Source organism: Amborella trichopoda, chromosome 8 (assembly GCF_054954075.1).
Source record: "Amborella trichopoda isolate Santa Cruz 75 chromosome 8, AtrichopodaSantaCruz75HAP2 v2.0, whole genome shotgun sequence".
Taxonomy (NCBI): domain Eukaryota; kingdom Viridiplantae; phylum Streptophyta; class Magnoliopsida; order Amborellales; family Amborellaceae; genus Amborella; species Amborella trichopoda.
Genome location: NC_142343.1, coordinates 27,206,108 through 27,215,182, shown reverse-complemented (window position 1 = coordinate 27,215,182; position 9,075 = coordinate 27,206,108). Strand labels below are relative to the sequence as shown.

The following is a 9,075-nucleotide window of genomic DNA, read 5'->3' as shown; positions in this document are numbered from 1 at the left end:
TGAGATGGATTATGCAATTTTATGGAATGCATGATATTTTAATAGATTTAACTTATTTAAATATATTGATGGGAAAAATGATTTAAGGAAAGGGGGATAATGGTTCATGCACCTTCCATAATGTTGATGGCCCATCTATAGAATGGATGGCTCAGATCTCTCAACCCACAAGTCATCTTGATCAACGGTTCATATTCAATCTCAAAAAAGAGGCAAATTATGGGAAACCCTAAAGAAACCCTAGACCTAAATTTCACAATAAATAGGGGTTCCCCCTATCTCTACACACATCTCTCTCTCCCATAAACTCTCTTTCTCTTCCTTAGGAGCCACACCCCTCTCTCTCTACTCTCTAATTTTCTCTCTCTACTCTCTCTCTCTTAAAAAGACCCTAGGGGGCATGCCCCAACATAGAGACTTTCTCTCTCATTATCTAATCTAAGGGTTGGAAAAATTAGGGTTTGAGCTTAATTATTTTGGAGTTAGGGTTGTAGATATTTAAGGGTGGTTACCTAGTTTGGCCAAAATTAGCTTTTCTGGTTCGAGATTGAAGCTAGACCACTTATCCCGCGCCATTGGATGTGGTGACTCGGTGTGGGGTGTAAAAAGCCCGGTTGAAGTAATCTCCTTCATTTTTTCTTTCATTTGTTTGTTCTTTTATTTTATATTCTCAAGTACAATATTAGGTTGTATGAATGGCATCAAGTAGCTAAGATTTATTTTATTAATGTGTTATTTATTTTTTGAATTTCTATTATTTGTAATAAGACCATATGTGAGTGATCTTGTTGCCAAAATTATAAGGGGTGATTATTATTTAAAAAAAAAAAAAAATTGTATTTCCCCGGTAAAAGATCACAAGGTCTTTCTTTCATGTGGGGTAAGAGATTTGAGTTATACAAACATTAGATCATAATTCAAAGGAATGTGCTATAACTAAATCCTTCAGCTTCCTTAACCTAATCCCAATGTATTATACTTTTCTTTCTTCTACATAATCTTCTTGCACATACTTTAATTTGAAAATCAAAATCTCTTAAGATTTGTTTGACAAAACAAAATCTAAATATTCAAATTTTAAAAAATTTAGATAATGGCATTGCCAACTTTCTATATATCTGAATGACATATTAACTTGATATTAATTTTTTTGCATATCTTTGACTTCCTTGGGTGTTTTAGATTTTTTTTTCCTACCATTTGCTGAAGCCTTTTAAGGAAATAATTGGTTTTCTTCGCTCACAGGACTGCTATGTTCCCCTTGGTAGTATCCTCTCTCTACATCTTTTCAGGTTGGTTTACATGTTTGTTACCGAATGGTGGTGCTTCTAATGCTTTGAAGATGGTGGGAGTTCTCATGACGGGTTTTGTGGCACTGAATGTAAGCAGTGGTCTTACTTATCAAAAAGGAAAAGAGAAATAGGGAAAAGCAAAAGAAAGAATAAGAATGGAAGAGCTCGTCTTAGTCATCAAAAAATTAAGAGGAAAAAAAAGCACGGAAGAGCAGGTTCTTTGGGCTGAGCATGGATCTTGTTATGTGCAGGAAGACAGAAGTATCTAAATGGCTAAGGGTTTTCGTTTATTTGTGGCTTTTTAGGGTTTTGGTTCCTTGGTGACTGTTGTGTGTTTTGAGACTATGTAGCTCCAAACTTTTTTTCATGCCTTTTTTATTCTCTGTGGTTCTAAGCTTCGTTATGATCTATACATGGGCTTTAGCTTTTTCTTCTTACTTAAAAAAAAAATTTGCATAAAAAATAAATCTCTATAGCTGATACATTTTCCAAAGCCGGTGATTTCAAGGAGTTTTGGGGAGTTAGGGTTAGGGTTAGGGTTAGGCGAGAGAGGAGGGTGAGACTCGACTTTTAGAGATGCCTTTTACAAAGGAAATGCCCAAAAGGGACATGGGTTCGTGGGGGAAGATAGGAGCACATCATCTTCGACTTCAAAGACGAAGAATTGAATCCCCAAAATTCAAGTCTTACTTGAATTTTCTAAAATTCAGATAAGTATGTCTTATCTTAATTATTAAAAAATATTATTTTGGTCAATCAATCAGGGCAAAGGCCCTTATCACATCTTTTAAGATCGAAATTATTTAAGATTCTACAATATCCTAAAATGTTAGGATATCATAGGGTTGCCAAATATATCCTGAATTTTCAAAACTTTTATTTCTTGTTTCAATCAAAATATCTTCAAAACACTTTCAATTAAATGTGCGTGACTTCTTTCACAAGCCACTAGAATAGGAAATTTCTCTCTTACATGGGACATGCTCCTTATGGATCACCGCACCTCCCCACATGCTTTATTTTAGTGGCCCATGGAATACAGTGGGCCCCCACGTGTAATATTAATTTAAAATAAAGAAAATGATTTTTAGTAAAATGTTATTATTTATTTTGCTCTCAAAATATTTAAAATAGTAAAAAATTAGTTTCTCTCTATTTATAAATCCATTTTGTGAAAATCAAATAATCTAGAGACTCCATAAAATTCAAACTATCAATCTAAAAATCATTTAAGAATAAAATAAATAATTCTAAATTATTTTGATGGGATTTGGATCCAATTATGTTAAGGAAATATTAATTTTGCTAAAGAACGCCATCTTCTACTATAAAATATAACTACACTCAATTTTCAAACTGACTCGACAGTTCTCTTGACACATACTATCGCAAAGGTTCATGATTGAGCTACAAAGTCGGCCAGGGACATCCTAGTCTATGGTTTAGAGGTCCTCCCCTAGAAACAAGTCTAAGTTTATCTCTTAAAGACAAGTCTAAGGTCACCCAGACACAGCTCTATGGTGCATAGAGGTAATCTCTTGCTCATGTATATGTATCATCCTAAATGATGATTTACTTTCCCAATACGGCTATCATATGTAAATGTCTCGTGTGATGGTTTAACGATGAGGCTTTGGCCCTTGTCTCTACATGGGGCAACTCCAACCTCTTCAAGAATGACCCTGCTAACCCTCATCAGTTATGCACCATGCACAAGTAATTAAGGGTTCCTAGCCAGTTAAGCCAACTCTGAATATCAGCGTATAACATTTGCCTATCTTGATCCCTCTGGACTATAATCTCTTGGTCCACTGGACTATAATCTCTTGGTCCCACTATACCATATTGATAACATTTGCCTATCTTGGTCCCTCTAGACCATAATTTCTTGGTTCATCTAGACCACAATCTCTTGGTCCCATTAGACTATATTCCCACTAGAGTTCATTGTTCCATATAACATTTGCCTATCTCGGTTCTTCTGGACCATAATCTCTTGGTCCATCTGGATCACAATCTCTCTGTCCTACTAGATTACACTCCCATGGAGTTCTTTGTTCCAAATATTGATTACATGCTCTCATAAGGCCTTTAATGGTCACGAAAACCCAAAAAGGTTAAAATAGAATTTTAAAGCAAAGATATAATAAGTATGAGTGGTTAAAATAGATTTTTGGAAGAGTGATATGAATTACACGAAATTAAATGGGACTCTCGATGAGGGAAATAGAGAGATAGAATCCTCAATGAGATACAAAGAAAAGCGCGTGAAAGTTGCGCAAAGGGCAAGGATGACCGGTTATAGTAGATTGGTTGGTATTAGATTGAGCAGCGTTTTAAAAAACGCCGAGTCGAACCGGACTCGCCCGGTTCGACTCGGAAATAGTGAAAAAGGAACCGGATCGCCAAAAAATCGGAAATCGTCCGGTTCTAGAGAGAACCGGACGATTCTGTACAGTGAATCGCCGATTCACTGTACGGAATCGGCGAGTCCGAACAGTGAATCGGCGATTCCGTATGGATTTTTTTTTTTTTTTTTTTTTTTTTTTTTTTTTTTTTTTTTTTTTTTTTTTTGGTAATCCATGATAGATTTTTTTGTAATACTTGATCAATTTTTTTGTAATCCATGATCGAATTGTTTTTGTTTTTTTGTAATCCATGATCGAATTTTTTGGTTTTTTGTAACCCATAATAGAATTTTTTGTAATCCATGATCGAAATGTTTGTTTTCTTTTCTTGTAATCCATGATCGATTTTTTTGTTTTTTTTTTTTTTTTTGTAACCCATGGTAGAATTTTTTGTAATCCATGATCGAATGTTTTGTAATACATGATCGAAATGTTTGTTTTTTTTTTGTAATCCATGATCGAAATGTTTGTTTGTTTTTTTTTAATCCATGATTGAATTTTTTGTTTTTTGCTTTTTTTGTAACCCATGATAGAGTTTTTTGTAATCCATGATTGAATTTTTTGTAATCCATGATCGAACTATTTTTTTCTTTTTTTGTAATCCACGATTGAATTTTTTGTTTTTTTTGTTTGTTTTTTTTTGTAATCCATGATCGAATTTTATGTAATCCATGATCGAACTTTATGTAATCCATGATTGAATTTTTTAAAAATTTGTGATTTTTTTTGTTTAATCCATGATCGAATTTTTTTTTGTAATCCATGATAGAATTTTTTGAAAATTTGTGATTTTTTTTTTAATCGATGATCGATTTTTTTGAAAATTTGTTTTTTTTTTTTTTAATCTATATTATTCAAAGAGAAAACGAGAGAGATGATGATTCTGAGGCCACCCTATCCCAGCCATATTATTCACATATCGAGTCCCAACAGCAACAGTGTAGGGATGAGCACGAAATACTGTAAATTAAATGCTGAATGGCGGTTCATGCAGGGAAAGAACATATCAATATTCGCATATTCATTCAAAAACATGAAAATTCTTAATGGAGTACCCTCATTTTTTATTGAATTCCTAAAAACCAATATTTATAATGAATTTTAATAATTTTTTCGAATTTTTTTTAAACTTTATTATGACCGATTCACCCGATTCCCGATCCGGATCGCCGATTCGCCGATCCGAATCGGTTTTTTGGAAGCCCGATCCGGGTCACCGATCCGTTTTTTAAACCATTGAGATTGAGTAATTAATAAGATCAAATAGGAAGGAAGGATGGAGCGAGAGGGTGTAGATGCGAGTTTAAAGAATTAAATATATACGAGGTATTGAAAAAGATGAAAGAGCGCCTATACTATACTCCCTTGGGAGCTTAGTTTGTTTCTACTTCCTCGGTTAGATGACCTACTTTAGGAGGATTTTTTTTATTTGAAGAATTATTTTCAAAAAAAAGAAAAAAAATACTTTTTAAATGGGTGCGGTTTGTATAAGGCTGAGTCCTTAAGTAATGCGCGCCTTCAAATAAGTTCAAAGGATGTGCTTTTAATACCGAAAATCTTTAGGATGGCCTAAAAATTTATTTTTATCTCTATTTATAAAATTTAAAGCTTCAAATTGTGTAGATCAAGAAGATCTATGAACACTTGAAAATCTTAAAAATTGACAGCCTAGATAATGCATTACAAGATTTTCCAAGACTTGAAGTCCATTTTTTCTATGTCCATGTATCTCAAGGACGAGATGATTGGATTTGAGGATTTTTCGGTATTGAAACAACTTCTTCTAGTGAAGAAGTGTGCCTTCGTTTGATTGTTTAGGACCTCAACCTTATGTTAATTTTTTCCTTTTGTAATACATGGGTCTCACGCTTGGATGGTTTCTATTAAATCTTGAGACATTATTTTTTCAAGTACTTAGAGGGTGCAATTAGAAAATTTTTTATTAAGGTTAATTTGTGTTAAAGAGGTTATATCCCCAAATTTTGGGGACCTAAAACTAGTCCTAGTTGGTATTTTATTCAAGGGAGTAAATGGTCAGTATGCTCCCGAGGGAGTAGAATATTGTTTGGCAAGATGAAACTTTATGAGATGGTGATCAATTGGGCATTTATGAGTGACAGATAGATGGATTATTGAGAGTAAAAAAGACACACATAAAAACAAAAAAACAAAAAACAAAAAACAAAAAACAAAAAACCTAATATGATAATGAGAAAGAGAGAGTGAGAGAGAGAGAGAGAAAATAGGAAGAGGGTATGCATTGGATATCATTAACGAAAATTTGGTGGGAGGGAGGGAGGAAAAGAGAATTTCTCTCAGCATCAAATCCCATTTTTTCCCTCTACAATCCATGATCGGTCTATTACTTTTTTTTGAAAAGTTTCGTACAGAATCCTAATTCCCCATCTTATTTCATGGTAGACCCTCCTTCTATTTTTCTTTCAAGCAGCATAAGGATTTCACTGGACCCCTAAGGATTTCACCCTACTCCCTCATCTCTTATCTCCCTCATTTATTCACTTTTAACTATAAAAAATAGTCCCAACAAATATTTTGATTCTATCTCAATCCAAAAGCCTTTTTAACTCTATTTTGTACTTTTTCAACCCCATCTCTCTCGTCTCTTTGCCCCTATTTTCATTTTGACAACGGTGATCTCTTTTTTTCTACTACAGTAAGCTCTCTCTCTCTCTCTCTCCATTTACCACAATGGCAGAGTTTGCTCACCTCTCGCGGTAAGTTTTTCTCTTTAAATTTTACAGAGGGGACTTTAGATGGAGAGACCCAAATGCTCTACTCTTTTATATCAGCTGTAATAGTTGAGTTCCCTCTGAAAAGCTTCAAAGGAATGTGGAGAAAGGATGGTTAGGGCCTATGGGGTTTACCCAATAGCTTCATTTTTCAACCATGACTATCTTCCCAATGGTTGCAGGTATTTCCATGGAGTTCCTAATACAAAGTACCCTGCCCTTTCCTTTTTTATTGAGATTGTGTCTTTGATTATGAAAATGATGTTTTTTATCAGAAAACAATGGGATTTTAAGGATTTAAAATCATGGGTTTTAAGGTGGTTTGAGCTAGGTTCTAGACCAAAAATGGTGGCTTTTTCAATAATAATTGATTTCTAAACTTTTATAGGCATTTCCCACACTCAATTATTCAGAGCAGTCCATTTTCCTTTCAAAGATCTGTATTTTTGCCTGAAACAAATGGGATTTTAATATGATTTTGTGTTTTTTTGTTGAATGGAACTGGGTTTAGAAACAAATTTTATGGTTTTTAATAACATTGACGATTTTTGTCATTATATGGGATTGTTTTATCAAAATTTATTTGTTCTTTAAAATACATATTGGGTTTGTCATAATGAAATCTAGGATTCTTAACCAGTGATCTTCTTGTAAGAATTTAGTGCAATCTCAAAATAAGTATTGGGCTTCTTTGTTTGATTTCTTAAAAATAGAATGTGGGTCTTTTCCCATCAGATTTCCATTGGGTCTTGTTGCTCTTGTCACAACTCACAAGTTTGTTCAATCATAGTTGAGTCAGTTTTCTTTTTATTTTTTGTTTATTTATTATTTATCTTCTTCTTCTTCTAATAGTGGGTCTTCGTAATATTGAGTTGATAGTCAACTAGATTATGTGAATCAATTTTAGGGGATTCTCGTCAATATTTAAAAAAATTTATGAATAAGAGTGTGGCATTTCAGTACAATCGATAGTTTTTCAAAACAATTGATTCAACAAAAAAGTATATTTCAGAACAAATGACAGTTTCTTCATTAGAATTGAACGGCTTTTTACTCCTGGTGTTGCAGGTTCGACTACATTGATAAACCAGGACATGGGAATACTGATGTTATCATCAGTGCTCTGCATGATATTGCATAGGAGAAAGAGATTTGCCTAAGTTACTTCCCTGTGAACGGGAAATATGCAGACAGGCAAAAGAGGCTTCTTGAGGATTATGGGTTTGTATGCGAGTGTGATCGTTGCATGGTTGAAAAGACTTGGAAGGAGGATGATGAGGAAGAAGATGAAGAAATGGCTTTAGGGAATGATGAAGAAGAACAAGAGTTTCCTCATGCTTACTTCTTCATGAGGTACTTGTGCACCAATGAAGAGTTTGGGAGAACCATGGATCCTCTACCCCCTTCACAAGGCACACCATCCAATATAATGGAATGCAACGTTTGTGGGTAATTGAGAAGAAAGGAAGAACTCAATGGAGATGAAGATGACATGGTGGATGATTAGCTTAGCTGAGCAAAGATCAACAGCTTTCTCTTTCATTTCCCCTCTTAAGCCATGTATTGATATTACTCAACAAGCGATTGAGCAGTCTTGTTCCTCCGATGAGCAGCCCTTGGTGCCTGTCTTTTTCTGGTTTTCATGGTAGTGGTTGATCTGTCTCTCTGAGTTTATGGACAACCCTAGCTTGATGACCTGCTTCTCACCTTAATGAATTGAGTCTGCTCCACCCATGGTGGACTATCCATGGCTGGGAAGTTGATTGTTCAGCAGGATCTGAGCCATTATTACACGGGTCTAGAGTTGGGAGGCCCTCTTGTACCTGTGGAGCAGTGGTTTGAGGATCACTTTCTTGAACGCTATAAGACTCTTGGCATTCATGTATTTTCTTTGCGATTATACCATGAAAAAAAAAACATTCACACAGGTCATGGCCCCATATCTGATGGTAAGAGCACCAATGGTCCTCAGTCCCCTGGGCAAGGCGTCGAGGCTGCCTTACCTGTTTTGGTGTGATGAGGCCTTCTTGAAGAATTATAGTGAAAAAGGCATGAAAGAGATCAGGCACTTCGTCTTCCTCTTGGACTGTTACTGTGTGGGAGGCTTCTGTTGCCATGAATGCCTTCTTTAGCTCTTCAAGTTTTAATTGACCCTTCTAAATCAAGGCCTCGATAATGTCTTTTAGTATGAAACAATCATCTATGGGATGATTGATCCTTCTATGGTAAGCACAGTAATTCGCCCGAGTATCGAGTCCACCTTGATCAGGAAACTTAGTCTCTGGGACTTCGATCATGTTCTATTCAAGGAATAATCGGAATAGTGCATGGACCCATTCCTTCTCAAAGGGGTAGACTTTATTCATATGCCTGATCTAATAATCATCTCGATTAAGGTTTGCAGGTGGAGGTACTCGGTTATACGACTGTTGTTGCTTGCCTACCTGAGGTGTTTTCGTTGTGTTTACCCCTTTGGAGAGGTCCAAAGTTTGGGAAGGAGCTTTCTTTGGATCACTGATAGTGACGGCTGCACTGATCACTCCTTTTTGTTGGCTGCATAGGGTGTTAGTCCGAGCATTACCATTGCTTCAGTTGTTCCTTGAGCTTACAGACTGTTGTCGTGGC

The 9,075-nt window shown here is 35.3% G+C and overlaps 1 long non-coding RNA gene and 1 pseudogene across 1 annotated transcript; both read left to right on the top strand.

The window, feature by feature from the left end:
• Positions 1-293: 293 nt before the first annotated feature.
• Positions 294-1,700, top strand: LOC148780988 (uncharacterized). Its single transcript, XR_016060659.1, has 2 exons — positions 294-619; positions 1,246-1,700. It is a non-coding gene; the product is annotated as an uncharacterized LOC148780988 (long non-coding RNA).
• Positions 1,701-2,809: 1,109 nt separating this feature from the next.
• LOC105420567 (histone-lysine N-methyltransferase ASHR2-like) lies at positions 2,810-8,001 on the top strand (annotated as a pseudogene).
• Positions 8,002-9,075: the final 1,074 nt, after the last annotated feature.